This window comes from Mesoplodon bidens (genome assembly GCF_964165515.1).
Source record: "Mesoplodon bidens genome assembly, contig: HAP1_SCAFFOLD_117, whole genome shotgun sequence".
Classification (NCBI taxonomy): domain Eukaryota; kingdom Metazoa; phylum Chordata; class Mammalia; order Artiodactyla; family Ziphiidae; genus Mesoplodon; species Mesoplodon bidens.
In genome coordinates this window covers 1,589,993-1,604,864 of record NW_027671384.1, presented here as the reverse complement: position 1 = coordinate 1,604,864, position 14,872 = coordinate 1,589,993, and the positions used below count along the sequence as shown (strand labels likewise).

At 42.3% G+C, this 14,872-nt stretch overlaps 1 long non-coding RNA gene across 1 annotated transcript; it reads left to right on the top strand.

The window, feature by feature from the left end:
• Positions 1–722: 722 nt before the first annotated feature.
• LOC308611482 lies at positions 723–14,609 on the top strand. The gene is made up of 2 exons (XR_014014914.1): positions 723–882; positions 14,538–14,609. It is a non-coding gene; the product is annotated as an uncharacterized lncRNA (long non-coding RNA).
• The last annotated feature ends 263 nt before the right edge of the window (positions 14,610–14,872 follow it).

Here is a 14,872-nt window from a genome sequence, read left to right as displayed (position 1 = left end):
GCAGCTTAATATTAATAAAAGAAACAACCCAATACAAAAATGGGCAGAAGATCTAAAGAGACGTTTCTTCAAAGAAGACACAGAGATGGCCAAGACGCACATGAAAAGCTGCTCAACATCACTAATTATTAGAGAAATGCAAATCAAACCTACAATGAGTTAAGACCTCACACATGTTAGAATCGGCATCATCAGATAATCTACAAACAACAAGTTCTGGGGAGGGTGTGGACAAAAGGAACCCTCTTCCGCTATTGGTGGGAATGTAAATTGAAACAGTCACTATGGAGAACAGTATGGAGGTTCCTTTAAAAAACTAAAAAGAGAATTACCATAGGATCCAGCAATCCCACTTCTGGGCATATACCCAGAGAAAACCATAAATCACAGAGACACATTCACCACAATGTTCATTGCAGCACTATTTACAATAGCCAGGTAATGGAAGCAACCTAAATGCCCACAGAGAGACAAATGGATAAAGATGTGGTACATATATAAAATGGAATATTACTCAGCCATAAAAAGGAATGAACCTGGGTCATTTGTAGAGATGTTAATGGATCTAGCGACTGTCATACAGAGTGAAGTAAGTCAGAAAGAGAAAAACAAATATTGTATATTAATGCCTATATGTGGAACCTAGAAAAATGGTACAGATGAACTGGTTTGCAGGGCAGAAATAGAGACACAGAGGTAGAGAACAAACGTATGGACCCAAAGTGGGGGAAGCCATGGGGTGGTGGTGGTGGGATGAGTTGGGAGATTGGGATTGACTTGTATACATGTATATGCATAAAATAGATAACTAATAATAACCTACTGTATAAAAAAATAAATAAAATTAAATTTCAAAATTTTAAAAAATAAAACAGAAAAAAAGTTCTTCCATTCACACTGATGTATTTATAAGAATGAATTATTTCCATGCTTATATCTATAAATACATAAATGAGGAATAAAATCTAACTTGACCCAAAAAAGAAAAAAAAACCTGAACCTAACAGTTATACAGAGGAAAACACTACCAAGGCACTTGCTCCAGTGGTAAACAATTCTGAAATTGGTCAGAGGTGGGGAATCATCTCCCATACAGCCAGCAGCCCCGCCCGCCCACGCAAGGAGCGTCCTTATTGCAAAGCTGGGGGACCGTACAGAGGCCTGTGTGAGTAAACGTGAGCTGAGCCCCAGGCCAGCTGCTGCTGAAATGTTCCCACCCTTCCCAGGTGAAACACCTGAATATGTACAAGGGCTTGAAAGCCTAGAGGAAGGGCCGTGGAGCCACACCAGCGACAGCACGCAGGCCAACTTGGTGCCTGCAGGTCAGCCAGGATGGTCATGGCCACGGGCGCTCTTCTGGAAGCTTTCCATTGTCCTGCCTGAGATACCCCTCCTGTCCCGGCCCCCACTCCTTTTTTTCCTTACTCACCTCCGCCCGGAGAGATATTCCAGTGGAAGTTATGGGTGACACATCCTCTTCTTTACAGGTGGCAGCCTGGCAACTCCTGCCGAAAGTCCAGCAGAGCCCCACTGACACCGGGTCACCCACAAAGCCGTGGACCCTCACACCCTCCCACCAGCACAGCCCCGAGACTGCTGACGGGGCAGAGAATATGGAGTCAGGCACAGCTGCAGGGGCTATTGCTGCCTGGAGTGCTGTTTATAATGACCTCAAAGCAGGCACACCTGGGGAGGGCTTGCCGGCAGGGTCAGGCTGCCCAGGTCAGCTAATCCTTAGCCCTCAGGGAATCACATTGCAGAAAATGGACCTCGCTAAGACAGAATATTCGCCAAGGAATAAAAGGACACAATGCCATTTGCAGCACCCTAGATGAGTCTAGAGGTAATCACGTGACTTGGAGTAACTCAGAAAGTGAAAGACACATATCATATCATATCACTTATGGGTGTTACCTATAAATTGATACCAGGGCAGATATTTCCACGGAGAAGGGCAATCACAGATTCATTAAACAAACTTATGGTTCACCAAAGGAAAGGTGTGAAGATTGAATTCATTACGATATTGGCGTTAACAGACATATACAAACACAGTAGACGTATATAGTCACCAAAGACCTACGGAGTACCAAGAGAAGACTACCCAACATTCTGTCATAACGTACATGGGAAAAGGATCCCAGGAAGAACAGACATATGTATATGTGTAAAAGAACCACCTCTTGCACACCTACAACAAGCTAAACGTACTCAAACTTGATGTAATAAAAAATAAAAAATTAAATTAAAAACACAAACAAGAAGTAGGGAGACAAACTTGAGGGGCTTTCTCCTGGCACATTCTGTTCTACATTCCAAACTAGAACGCGACTTCCATAGAGGCTCTGCTGCCCTAGTAACCAGATTTGGTAAGGGAGAACTGCTGCCACCTTGTGGCCGTTTCACACAACAGCAGCTTTAATCCCAGCGCTAATGGTCAGTGGATATTTCAAATCATTACAGGCCTGTAAATGACACCTGCCCTGAAAACAAATCCTGGGGTCATATATCGACCAAAAAATTCAAAAGACGTCCATATTTCAAAACGACAGTTTCAAGAGGCATATTTCACGCACATTAGTGTTCTGCTTCTTTTGCTTTCTTTCTTTCTTTGTTAAAAAAACGGGAATGGAAAAAGGCAACCCTCAGAATGGGCGAAAACGTTCACAAAAGAATCAATGGACAAAGGTTTAATCTCCAATATATATAAACAGCTCATGCAGCTTAATATTAATAAAACAAACAACCCAATACAAAAATGGGCAGAAGATCTAAATAGACGTTTCTTCAAAGAAGACAGAGAGATGGCCAAGACGCACATGAAAATCTGCTCAACATCACTAAATATTAGAGAAATGCAAATCAAAACTACAATGAGGTAAGACCTCACACCTGTTAGAATCGGCATCATCAGATAATCTACAAACAACAAATTCTGGGGAGGGTGTGGACAAAAGGAACCCTCTTCCACTATTGGTGGGAATGTAAATTGATACAGTCACTAAGGAGAACAGTATGGAGGTTCCTTTAAAAAACTAAAAAGAGAATTACCATAGGATCCAGCAATCCCACTTCTGGGCATATACCCAGAGAAAACCATAAATCACAAAGACACATTCACCACAATGTTCATTGCAGCACTATTTACAATAGCCAGGTAATGGAAGCAACCTAAATGCCCACAGACAGACGAATGGATAAAGATGTGGTACATATATGAAATGGAATATTACTCAGCCATAAAAAGGAATGAAACTGGGTCATTTGTAGAGAAGTTGATGGATCTAGAGACTGTCATACAGAGTGAAGTAAGTCAGAAAGAGAAAAACAAATATTGTATATTAATGCCTATATGTGGAACCTAGAAAAATGCTACAGATGAACTGGTTTGCAGGGCAGAAATATAGACACAGAGGCAGAGAACAAACGTATGGACACAAAGTGGGGGAAGCCATGGGGTGGTGGTGGTGGGATGAGTTGGGAAATTGGGATTGACCTGTATACATGTCTATGCATAAAATAGATAACTAATAATAAACTACTGTATAAAAAAATAAATAAAATTAAATTTCAAAATTTTTAAAAATAAAATGTAAAAGTAAAACAGAAAAAAAGTTCTTCCATTCACACTGATGTATTTATAAGAATGAATTATTTCCATGCTTATATCTATAAATACATAAAAGAGGAATAAAATCTAACTTGACCCAAAAAAGAAAAACAAACCTGAACCTAACAGTTATACAGAGGAAAACACTACCAAGGCACTTGCTCCAGTGGTAAACAATTCTGAAATTGGTCAGAGGTGGGGAATCATCTCCATACAGCCAGCAGCCCCGCCCGCCCACGCAAGGATCATCCTTATTGCAAAGCTGGGAGACCGTGCCGAGGCCTCTGTGAGTAAACGTGAGCTGAGCCCCAGGCCAGCTGCTGCTGAACTGTTCCCACCCTTCCCAGGTGAAACACCTGAATATGTACAAGGGCTTGAAAGCCTAGAGGAAGGGCCGTGGAGCCACACCAGCGACAGCACGCAGGCCAACTTGGTGCCTGCAGGTCAGCCAGGATGGTCCTGGCCACGGGCGTTCTTCTGGAAGCTTTCCATTGCCCTGCCTGAGATACCCCTCCTGTCCCGGCCCCCACTCCTTTTTTTCCTTCCTCACCTCAGCCCGGAGAGATATTTCAGTGGAAGTTATGGGTGACACTTCCTCTTCTTTACAGGTGGCAGCCTGGCAACTCCTGCCGAAAGTCCAGCAGAGCCCCACTCACACCGGGCCACCTACAAAGCCATGGACCCTCACACCCACCCACCAGCACAGCCCCGAGACTGCTGACGGGGCAGAGAATATGGAGTCAGGCACAGCTGCAGGGGCTATTGCTGCCTGGAGTGCTGTTTATATTGACCTCATCCCAGGCACACCTGGGGAGGGCTTGCCGGCAGGGTCAGGCTGCCCAGGTCAGCTAATCCTCAGCCCTCAGGGAATCACATTGCAGAAAATGGACCTCGCTAAGACAGAATATTCGCCAAGGAAAAAAAGGACACAATGCCATTTGCAGCACCGTAGAGGAGACTCGAGTTAATCACGTGACTTGGAGTAAGTCAGAAAGTGAAAGACACATATCATATCATATCACTTATAGGTGTTACCTATAAATTGATACCAGGGCAGATATTTCCACGGAGAAGGGCAATCACAGATTCATTAAACAAACTTATGGTTCACCAAAGGAAAGGTGTGAGGATTGAATTCATTACGATATTGGGGTTAACAGACATATACAAACACAGTAGACGTATATAATCACCAAAGACCTATTGAGTACCAAGAGAAGACTACTCAACATTCTGTCATAACGTACATGTGAAAAGGATCACAGGAAGAACAGACATATGTATATGTGTAAAAGAACCACCTCTTGCACACCTACAACAAGCTAAACGTTGTACTCAAACTTGCTGTAATAAAAAATAATAAATTAAATTAAAAACACGAACAAGAAGTAGTGAGACAAACTTGAGGGGCTTTTCCTGGCACATTCCGTTCTACATTCCAATCTAGAACGCGACTTCCATTGAGGCTCTGCTGCCCTAGTAACCAGATTTGGTAAGGGAGAACTGCTGCCACCTTGTGGCCGTTTCACACAACAGCAGCTTTAATCCCAGCGCTAATGGTCAGTGGATATTCCAAATCATTACAGGCCTGTAAATGACACCTGCCCTGAAAACAAATCCTGGGGTCATATATCGACCAAAAAATTCAAAAGACGTCCATATTTCAAAACGACAGTTTCAAGAGGCATATTTCACGCACATTAGTGTTCTGCTTCTTTTGATTTCTTTCTTTCTTTCTTGGTTAAAAAAACGGGAATGGAAAAAGGCAACCCTCAGAATGGGCAAAAATGTTCACAAACGAATCAATGGACAAAGGTTTAATCTCCAATATATATAAACAGCTCATGCAGCTTAATATTAATAAAACAAACAACCCAATACAAAAATGGGCAGAAGATCTAAATAGACGTTTCTTCAAAGAAGACAGAGAGATGGCCAAGACGCACATGAAAAGCTGCTCAATATCACTAATTATTAGAGAAATGCAAATCAAAACTACAATGAGGTAAGACCTCACACATGTTAGAATCGGCATCATCAGATAATCTACAAACAACAAATTCTGGGAGGGTGTGGACAAAAGGAACCCTCTTCCGCTATTGGTGGGAATGTAAATTGATACAGTCAGTATGGAGAACAGTATGGAGGTTCCTTTAAAAAACTAAAAAGAGAATTACCATAGGATCCAGCAATCCCACTTCTGGGCATATACCCAGAGAAAACCATAAATCACAGAGACACATTCACCACAATGTTCATTGCAGCACTATTTACAATAGCCAGGTAATGGAAGCAACCTAAATGCCCACGGACAGACAAATGGATAAAGATGTGGTACATATATAAAATGGAATATTACTCAGCCATAAAAAGGAATGAACATGGGTCATTTGTAGAGAAGTTAATGGATCTAGCGACTGTCATACAGAATGAAGTAAGTCAGAAAGAGAAAAACAAATATTGTATATTAATGCCTATATGTGGAACCTAGAAAAATGGTACAGATGAACTGGTTTGCAGGGCAGAAATAGAGACACAGAGGTAGAGAACAAACGTATGGACACAAAGTGGGGGAAGCCATGGGGTGGTGGTGGTGGGATGAGTTGGGAGATTGGGATTGACTTGTATACATGTATATGCATAAAATAGATAACTAATAATAACCTAATGTATAAAAAAAATAAATAAAACTAAATTTCAAAATTTTTAAAAATAAAACAGAAAAAAAGTTCTTCCATTCACACTGATGTATTTATAAGAATGAATTATTTCCATGCTTATATCTATAAATACATAAAAGAGGAATAAAATCTAACTTGAACCAAAAAAGAAAAAAAAAACTGAACCTAACAGTTATACAGAGGAAAACACTACCAAGGCACTTGCTCCAGTGGTAAACAATTCTGAAATTGGTCAGAGGTGGGGAATCATCTCCCATACAGCCAGCAGCCCCACCCGCCCACGCAAGGAGCGTCCTTATTGCAAAGCTGGGAGACCGTGCCCAGGCCTCTGTGAGTAAACGTAAGCTGAGCCCCAGGCCAGATGCTGCTGAACAGTTCCCACCCTTCCCAGGTGAAACACCTGAATATGTACAAGGGCTTGAAAGCCTAGAGGAAGGGCCGTGGAGCCACACCAGCGACAGCACGCAGGCCAACTTGGTGCCTGCAGGTCAGCCAGGATGGTCCTGGCCACGGGTGCTCTTCTGGAAGCTTTCCATTGCCCTGCCTGAGATACCCCTCCTGTCCCGGCCCCCACTCCTTTTTTTCCTTACTCACCTCAGCCCGGAGAGATATTCCAGTGGAAGTTATGGGTGACACATCCTCTTCTTTACAGGTGGCAGCCTGGCAACTCCTGCCGAAAGTCCAGCAGAGCCCCACTCACACCGGGCCACCCACAAAGCCGTGGACCCTCACACCCTCCCACCAGCACAGCCCCGAGACTGCTGACGGGGCAGAGAATATGGAGTCAGGCACAGCTGCAGGGGCTATTGCTGCCTGGAGTGCTGTTTATATTGACCTCAACCCAGGCACACCTGGGGAGGGCTTGCCGGCACGGTCAGGCTGCCCAGGTCAGCTAATCCTCAGCCCTCAGGGAATCACATTGCAGAAAATGGACCTCGCTAAGACACAATATTCGCCAAGGAAAAAAAGGACACAATGCCATTTGTAGCACCGTAGATGAGTCTAGAGGTAATCACGTGACTTGGAGTAAGTCAGAAAGTGAAAGACACATATCATATCATATCACTTATAGATGTTACCTATAAATTGATACCAGGGCAGATATTTCCACGGAGAAGGGCAATCACAGATTCATTAAACAAACTTATGGTTCACCAAAGGAAAGGTGTGAGGATTGAATTCATTACGATATTGGGGTTAACAGACATATACAAACACAGTAGACGTATATAATCACCAAAGACCTACGGAGTACCAAGAGAAGACTACTCAACATTCTGTCATAACGTACATGGGAAAAGGATCCCAGGAAGAACAGACATATGTATATGTGTAAAAGAACCACCTCTTGCACACCTACAACAAGCTAAATGTTGTACTCAAACTTGCTGTAATAAAAAATAATAAATTAAATTAAAAACACGAACAAGAAGTAGTGAGACAAACTTGAGGGGCTTTCTCCTGGCACATTCCGCTCTACATTCCAATCTAGAACGTGACTTCCATTGAGGCTCTGCTGCCCTAGTAACCAGATTTGGTAAGGGAGAACTGCTGCCACCTTGTGGCCGTTTCACACAACAGCAGCTTTAATCCCAGCGCTAATGGTCAGTGGATATTCCAAATCATGACAGGCCTGTAAATGACACCTGCCGTGAAAACAAATCCTGGGGTCATATATCGACCAAGAACTTCAAAAGACGTCCATATTTCAAAACGACAGTTTCAAGAGGCATATTTCACGCACATTAGTGTTCTGCTTCTTTTGCTTTCTTTCTTTCTTTGTTAAAAAAACGGGAATGGAAAAAGGCAACCCTCAGAATGGGCGAAAACGTTCACAAACGAATCAATGGACAAAGGTTTAATCTCCAATATAAATAAACAGCTCGTGCAGCTTAATATTAATAAAACAAACAACCCAATACAAAAATGGGCAGAAGATCTAAATAGACGTTTCTTCAAAGAAGACAGAGAGATGGCCAAGACGCACATGAAAAGCTACTCAACATCACTAATTATTAGAGAAATGCAAATCAAACTACAATGAGGTAAGACCTCATACCTGTTAGAATCGTCATTATCAGATAATCTACAAACAACAAGTTCTGGGGAGGTTGTGGACAAAAGGAACCCTCTTCCTTATTGGTGGGAATGTAAATTGATACAGTCACTATGGAGAAGAGTATGGAGGTTCCTTTAAAAAACTAAAAAGAGAATTACCATAGCATCCAGCAATCCCTCTTCTGGGCATATACCCAGAGAAAACCATAAATCACAAAGACACATTCACCACAATGTTCATTGCAGCACTATTTACAATAGCCAGGTAATGGAAGCAACCTAAATGCCCACAGACAGACGAATAGATAAAGATGTGCTACATATATAAAATGGAATATTACTCAGCCATAAAAAGGAATGAAACTGGGTCATTTGTAGAGAAGTTGATGGATCTAGAGACTGTCATACAGAGTGAAGTAAGTCAGAAAGAGAGAAACAAATATTGTATATTAATGCCTATATGTGGAACCTAGAAAAATGGTACAGATGAACTGGTTTGCAGGGCAGAAATAGAGACACAGAGGTAGAGAACAAACGTATGGACACAAAGTAGGGGAAGCCATGGGTTGGTGGTGGTGGGATGAGTTGGGAGATTGGGATTGACCTGTATACATGTCTATGCATAAAATAGATAACTAATAATAACTTACTGTATAAAAAAAATAAATAAAATTAAATTTCAAAATTTTTAAAAATAAAATGTAAAAATAAAACAGAAAAAAAGTTCTTCCATTCACACTGATGTATTTATAAGAATGAATTATTTCCATGCTTATATCTATAAATACATAAAAGAGGAATAAAATCTAACTTGAACCAAAAAAGAAAAAAAAACTGAACCTAACAGTTATACAGAGGAAAACACTACCAAAGCACTTGCTCCAGTGGTAAACAATTCTGAAATTGGTCAGAGGTGGGGAATCATCTCCCATACAGCCAGCAGCCCCACCCGCCCACGCAAGGAGCGTCCTTATTGCAAAGGTGGGAGACCGTGCCGAGGCCTCTGTGAGTAAACGTGAGCTGAGCCCCAGGCCAGATGCTGCTGAACAGTTCCCACGCTTCCCTGGTGAAACACCTGACTATGTACAAGGGCTTGAAAGCCTAGAGGAAGGGCCGTGGAGCCACACCAGCGACAGCACGCAGGCCAACTTGGTGCCTGCAGGTCAGCCAGGATGGTCCTGGCCACGGGCGCTCTTCTGGAAGCTTTCCATTGCCCTGCCTGAGATACCCCTCCTGTCCCGGCCCCCACTCCTTTTTTTCCTTCCTCACCTCAGCCCGGAGAGATATTCCAGTGGAAATTATGGGTGACACATCCTCTTCTTTACAGGTGGCAGCCTGGCAACTCCTGCCGAAAGTCCAGCAGAGCCCCACTCACACCGGGCCACCCACAAACCCGTGGACCCTCACACCCTCCCATCAGCACTGCCCAGAGACTGCTGACGGGGCAGAGAATATGGAGTCAGGCACAGCTGCAGGGGCTATTGCTGCCTGGAGTGCTGTTTATATTGACCTCAACCCAGGCACACCTGGGGAGGGCTTGCCGGCAGGGTCAGGCTGCCCAGGTCAGCTAATCCTCAGCCCTCAGGGAATCACATTGCAGAAAATGGACCTCGCTAAGACAGAATATTCGCCAAGGAAAAAAAGGACGCAATGCCATTTGCAGCACCGTAGATGAGTCCAGAGGTAATCACGTGACTTGCAGTAAGTCAGAAAGTGAAAGACACATATCATGTCATATCACTTAAAGGTGTTACCTATAAATTGATACCAGGGCAGATATTTCCACGGAGAAGGGCAATCACAGATTCATTAAACAAACTTATGGTTCACCAAAGGAAAGGTGTGAGGATTCAGTTCATTACGATATTGGGGTTAACAGACATATACAAACACAGTAGACGTATATAATCACCAAAGACCTACGGAGTACCAAGAGAAGACTACTCAACATTCTGTCATAACGTACATGGGAAAAGGATCCCAGGAAGAACGGACATATGTATATGTGTAAAAGAACCACCTCTTGCACACCTACAACAAGCTAAACGTTGTACTCAAACTTGCTGTAATAAAAAATAAAAAATTAAAAACACGACCAAGAAGTAGTGAGACACACTTGAGGGGCTTTCTCCTGGCACATTCCGCTCTACATTCCAATTTAGAACGCGACTTCCATTGAGGCTCTGCTGCCCTAGTAACCAGATTTGGTAAGGCAGAACTGCTGCCACCTTGTGGCCGTTTCACACAACAGCAGCTTTAATCCCAGCGCTAATGGTCAGTGGATATTCCAAATCATTACAGGCCTGTAAATGACACCTGCCCTGAAAACAAATCCTGGGGTCATATATGGACCAAAAAATTCAAAAGACGTCCATATTTCAAAACGACAGTTTCAAGAGGCATATTTCACGCACATTAGTGTTCTGCTTCTTTTGCTTTCTTTCTTTCTTTGTTAAAAAAACGGGAATGGAAAAAGGCAACCCTCAGAATGGGCGAAAACGTTCACAAACGAATCAATGGACAAAGGTTTAATCTCCAATATATATAAACAGCTCATGCAGCTTAATATTAAAAAAACAAACAAACCAATACAAAAATGGGCAGAAGATCTAAATAGACGTTTCTTCAAAGAGGACACAGAGATGGCCAAGACGCACATGAGAAGCTGCTCAACATCACTAATTATTAGAGAAATGCAAATCAAAACTACAATGAGGTAAGACCTCACACCTGTTAGAATCGGCATCATCAGATAATCTACAAACAACAAATTCTGGGGAGGGTGTGGACAAAAGGAACCCTCTTCCGCTATTGGTGGGAATGTAAATTGATACAGTCACTATGGAGAACAGTATGGAGGTTTCTTTAAAAAACTAAAAAGAGAATTACCATAGGATCCAGCAATCCCACTTCTGGTCATATACCCAGAGAAAACCATAAATCACAAAGACACATTCACCACAATGTTCATTGCTGCACTATTTACAATAGCCAGGTAATGGAAGCAACCTAAATGCCCACAGACAGGCGAATGGATAAAGATGTGGTACATATATAAAATGGAATATTACTCAGCCATAAAAAGGAATGAAACTGGGTCATTTGTAGAGAAGTTGATGGATCTAGAGACTGTCATACAGAGTGAAGTAAGTCAGAAAGAGAAAAACAAATATTGTATATTAATGCCTATATGTGGAACCTAGAAAAATGGTACAGATGAACTGGTTTGCAGGGCAGAAATAGAGACACAGAGGTAGAGAACAAACGTATGGACACAAAGTGGGGGAAGCCATGGGGTGGTGGTAGTGGGATGAGTTGGGAGATTGGGATTGACCGGTATACATGTATATGCATAAAATAGATAACTAATAATAACCTACTGTATAAAAAAATAAATAAAATTAAATTTCAAAATTTTTAAAAATATAATCTAAAAATAAAACAGAAAAAAAGTTCTTCCATTCACACTGATGTATTTATAAGAATGAATTATTTCCATGCTTATATACATAAATACATAAAACATCAATAAAATCTAACTTGAACCAAAAAAGAAAAAAAAAAACTGAACCTAACAGTTATACAGAGGAAAACACTACCAAGGCACTTGCTCCAGTGGTAAACGATTCTGAAATTGGTCAGAGGTGGAGAATCATCTCCCATACAGCCAGCAACCCCACTCGCCCACGCAAGGAGCGTCCTTATTGCAAAGCTGGGAGACCGTGCCGAGGCCTCTGTTTATTAAACGTGAGCTGAGCCCCAGGCCAGATGCTGCTGAACAGTTCCCACCCTTCCCAGGTGAAACAACTGAATACGTACAAGGGCTTGAAAGCCTAGAGGAAGGGCCGTGGAGCCACACCAGCGACAGCACGCAGGCCAACTTGGTGCCTGCAGGTCAGCCAGGATGGTCCTGGCCACGGGCGCTCTTCTGGAAGATTTCCATTGCCCTGCCTGAGATACCCCTCCTGTCCCGGCCCCCACTCCTTTTTTTCCTTACTCACCTCAGCCCGGATAGATATTCTAGTGGAAGTTATGGGTGACACATCCTCTTCTTTAGAGGTGGCAGCATGGCAACTCCTGCCGAAAGTCCAGCAGAGCCCCTCTCACACCGGGCCACCCACAAAGCCATGGAGCCTCACGCCCCCCCACCAGCACAGCCCCGAGACTGCTGACGGGGCAGAGAATATGGAGTCAGGCACAGCTGCAGGGGCTATTGCTGCCTGGAGTGCTGTTTATATTGACCTCAACCCAGGCACACCTGGGGAGGGCTTGCCGGCAGGGTCAGGCTGCCCAGGTCAGCTAATCCTCAGCCCTCAGGGAATCACATTGCAGAAAATGGACCTCTCTAAGACAGAATATTCGCCAAGGAAAAAAAGTACACAATGCCATTTGTAGCACCGTAGATGAGTCTAGAGGTAATCACGTGACTTGGAGTAAGTCAGAAAGTGAAAGACACATATCATATCATATCACTTATAGGTGTTACCTATAAATTGATACCAGGGCAGATATTTCCAGGAGAAGGGCAATCACAGATTCATTAAACAAACTTATGGTTCACCAAAGGAAAAGTGTGAGGATTGAATTCATTACGATATTGGGGTTAACAGACATATACAAACACAGTAGACGTATATAATCACCAAGGACCTACAGAGTACCAAGAGAAGACTACTCAACATTCTGTCATAACGTACATTGGAAAAGGATCCCAGGAAGAACAGACATATGTATATGTGTAAAAGAACCACCTGTTGCACACCTACAACAAGCTAAACGTTGTACTCAAACTTGCTGTAATAAAAAATAAAAAATTAAATTAAAAACACGAACAAGAAGTCGTGAGACACACTTGAGGGGCTTTCTCCTGGCACATTCCGTTCTACATTCCAATCTAGAACCCGACTTCCAATGAGGCTCTGCTGCCCTAGTAACCAGATTTGGTAAGGGAGAACTGCTGCCACCTTGTGGCCCTTTCACACAACAGCAGCTTTAATCCCAGCGCTAATGGTCAGTGGATATTCCAAATCATTACAGGCCTGTAAATGACACCTGCCCTGAAAACAAATCCTGGGATCATATATCGACCAAAAAATTCAAAAGACGTCCATATTTCAAAACGACAGGTTCAAGAGGCATATTTCACGCACATTAGTGTTCTGCTTCTTTTGCTTTCTTTCTTTCTTTGTTAAAAAAACGGGAATGGAAAAAGGCAACCCTCAGAATGGGCGAAAATGTTCACAAACGAATCAATGGACAAAGGTTTAATCTCCAATATATATAAACAGCTCATGCAGCTTAATATTAATAAAACAAAGAACCCAATACAAAAATGGGCAGAAGATCTAAATAGACTTTTCTTCAAAAAAGACACAGAGATGGCCAAGACGCACATGAAAAGCTGCTCAACATCACTAATTATTAGAGAAATGCAAATCAAAACTACAATGAGGTAAGACCTCACACCTGTTAGAATTGGCATCATCAGATAATCTACAAACAACAAATTCTGGGGAGGGTGTGGACAAAAGGAACCCTATTCCGCAATTGGTGGGAATGTAATTTGATACAGTCACTATGGAGAACAGTATGGAGGTTCCCTTAAAAAACTAAAAAGAGAATTACCATAGGATCCAGCAATCCCACTTCTGGGCATATACCCAGAGAAAACCATAAATCACAAAGACACATTCACCACAATGTTCATTGCAGAAATATTTACAATAGCCAGGAAATGGAAACAACCTAAATGCCCACAGACAGGCGAATGGATAAAGACGTGGTACATATATAAAATGGAATATTACTCAGCCATAAAAAGGAATGAAACTGGGTCATTTGTAGAGAAGTTGATGGATCTAGAGACTGTCATACAGAGTGAAGTAAGTCAGAAAGAGAAAAACAAATATTGTATATTAATGCCTATATGTGGAACCTAGAAAAATGGTACACATGAACTGGTTGGCAGGGCAGAAATAGAGACACAGAGGTAGAGAACAAACGTATGGACACAAAGTGGGGGAAGCCATGGGGTGGTGGTGGTGGGATGAGTTGGGAGATTGGGATTGACCTGTATACATGACTATGCATAAAATAGATAACTAATAATAACCTACTGTATAAAAAAATAAATAAAATTCAATTTCAAAATTTTTAAAAATAAAATATAAAAATAAAACAGAAAAAAGTTCTTCCTTTCACACTGATGTATTTATAAGAATGAATTATTTCCATGCTTATATCTATAAATACATAAAAGAGGAATAAAATCGAACTTGAACCAAAAAAGAAAAAAAAATGAACCTAACAGTTATACAGAGGAAAACACTACCAAGGCACTTGCTCCAGTGGTAAACAATTCTGAAATTGGTCAGAGGTGGGGAATCATCTCCCATACAGCCAGCAGCCCCGCCCGCCCACGCAAGGAGCGTCCTTATTGCAAAGCTGTTAGACCGTGCCGAGGCCTCTGTGAGTAAACGTGAGCTGAGCCCCAGGCCAGATGCTGCTGAACAGTTCTCACCCT